The following is a 2809-nucleotide window of genomic DNA, read 5'->3' on the forward strand; positions in this document are numbered from 1 at the left end:
CTGTGTGAATTTTCTATATTACAGTGGTCCACAGAGATTATAATGAAGCAGAAAAAGTCATGGCACTATATAGTTTTGCTATGCTTTTTCTACATTTGTTTTTTTTAATTAAGGTGATTTAAAAAAAGTAATTTATTTTATGTTCATTGGTGTGAAGGTGTCACATCCCCTAGAACTGGAGTTACATACATTCGTGAGATGCCATGAGTGTCCTAGGAATTGAACCCAGGTTCCCAGTCTTCTTAGCCTCTGAGCCATCTAGCCCCCTTTTCTATTTTTTTATGTGCACAAATACTTAGCTTTTGTTTTAGTTGCCTGGGTAGTCAGCAAAATAATATGCTTTATTGGTTTGTAGACTAGAAACTATAGTGGTATATTATTTGTGTTTTAATGAAAAAAACTTGCCTGAAGATCAGTGGGAAAAGCAGCCATACTAGTCAGCCACACTGGCCAGGTCGTGGTGATACACACCTTTCATCCCAGGACTCGGGGAGACAGAAGCAGGTGGATTTCTGTGAGGTCAAGGCTACCCTGGGGTATACAAGATTGACTCTGTCTAAAAGAGAAACAGCCCATCTCTGTAAAGGTGATCCCAGCACTAGGGAGGTGGAGACAGGAGTGATGTGTCTGGGCGGAGAGGAATGTAAAGGGGAAGAAACAGAAACTCAGTGGAGTGTGGAGTGTGAGGATTGGTGGAGACAGGGTCTTGTCCCTTCTGTCTGAAGACTTGGTAGAGGTGACAGGTCTCTAGTGGTTGGCTGCTTTGCTTTTCTAATCTTCAGGTTGAACCTCAGTATCTATCTCTGGGTTTTTATTATTCATGCTACAAGAAACAATGGTCTAGGTAAGTAGGCTTATACTTTCTAGAGTTGTGTAAATGTGTATTGTGTCATTTGTAAAAGACAGAATTGTCTACTGTTTACACTTGTTAGAACATGCCCTATAGTAAATTGATAAACAACTATACTTAACACATGTTTAGCTTTTAATTTTTTAAATTTTAATATAAAGTTATAATTGTTTGGGGCTAGAATTATGGTTTAGCAATTAAGAGCTCTTGTGGAAGACCCAGTTTGTTTCCATGAAACCAATGAAGTAGCTTAAAACCATATGTGACTCCAGTTTCTGTGGATCTGGTTCTGCCTTCTGACCTCTGTGGGCACCAGGCACAGATGCAGTGCATGGACATGCTTCCAGACAAAAGACAAAAAATAAAAATAAAACGTATCTTTTTTTTAAGGTGAAATTGTTTTTGACACGAACTTTAGGATACCTATCTTAATTCATATTAGTAGTTACTTTATTGTTTTTAATGACTAAATTTATTTATTGAGAGTTTCATATATTCCAAGTTTCTCTGAAATTCACTGTTTAGGTGAGGATGGCTTTGAAGGTCTAATACTACCTCAGCCAGGATTATAGATGTGTCACCATATCATTCAGTGATACTGGAGATGAAATCTAGGGAAACACCATTAGCAGCTGACTTAATTACTGTTCTGTTCCTGCCAAGAGACACCATAAGCAAGTCAACATATAGACAAGGAAGTGTGAAACTGGGGTCTTACTTAGTTTCAAGCATCAGTCTATGACTATCATAGGGGGACATGACGTGGGGAGGCAGAGTTGGCACAGGGCCAACAGCTGAGAGTTTACATCTGAATCAGAAGCATGAGGCAGAATATAAGAGACACTAGGCCTGGTGTTAGCTTTTGAAACCTCAAAGCCCACCCCTATTCCTCAGTGACACACATCCTCTAACAGGGCCAGACCTCTCAGTCTTTCCAGACCTTCAAATCCATGAGCTCATGGAGCCATTCTCATCAAACCATCATACTATCCTATGACTGAGTTTATAAGCAGAAGAAAAAGTGTAGAGTACAGATTTTAAGTACTCTGGAGGTCGAATCAGGAGGATCAGTGGAGATCAAGGTACCCCTGAGCTACATAGAGAGTTTGAGGGAAGGCTATGTGATACCTTGCCTTAAAAAAATGTTGTGCCAGATGGCTTGGGTAGGGCACTGGTCCCCAAACCTAGTGATTGAATTGTGTCACCATAACCAAATGAAAGGAGATAATTGCCTTCTTCAAAGTTGTCCACTTGACTTTCCCTGTGAATGATAGGGTTCACCGGAATGCCAACCTCCTTCTGAAAATATTAATAATGTAATTTAAATATTTAAATCCACAATCAAAGGCATTTTAATTAAACTAATTTATGTTATAATGTGGAATGATACTTTAAGGTTATTAAAACTAGCTTCAGGGCTGGGGTATAGTTCAGTGCTCATGCTGGCTTCTTGTGCTAGAGACCCTGGGGTGTGGGGGCACTAGATGCAAAGAAGAAGAGGAGAGATCAGAAGCTTACCTTGTCAGGTGTGTCCAATGTAAACAAAAAAAACAAAACAAAACAAAAAACCCTATTCATACATCTTTTGGCACTGCAGCACAACGTCACCCATAAATTCATGCTCTAGGACTGTGTAATTGTGTTACAAAAAAAACCCAAAAGACAAAATAAGATCTCCTGCCCACAAAGCTTATATTTAATCAATTTTACAGTTTTATGTTTGGTTATTTTTATAGCTATCCTTCTTTAGTGGCATGTCAGCTGTGGGCCACAGGTTATACACACAAATGTTATTTAATGCATAGACTAATTTATAAGAGATTATTTCTGGAATGTTGTTGATTTTGCACATTTGGAGAAAATCTATATTTACTGTACTGCTGGTCATGATCTCCCCCATCAATATATGTCTCCATTTATTTATTTCTTAAGTTAAATCTCTAGATAAAGTTGAGTTTT

The 2809-nt window shown here is 38.5% G+C and overlaps 1 protein-coding gene across 5 annotated transcripts in view; it reads left to right on the forward strand.

Annotated features, from left to right (window-relative positions):
* Jmjd1c (jumonji domain containing 1C) overlaps positions 1-2809 on the forward strand; it is a 169385-nt gene that overhangs the window by 67319 nt on the left and 99257 nt on the right. The window lies entirely within an intron of this gene.

This window comes from Microtus ochrogaster, linkage group LG2 (assembly GCF_000317375.1).
Source record: "Microtus ochrogaster isolate Prairie Vole_2 linkage group LG2, MicOch1.0, whole genome shotgun sequence".
Taxonomy (NCBI): domain Eukaryota; kingdom Metazoa; phylum Chordata; class Mammalia; order Rodentia; family Cricetidae; genus Microtus; species Microtus ochrogaster.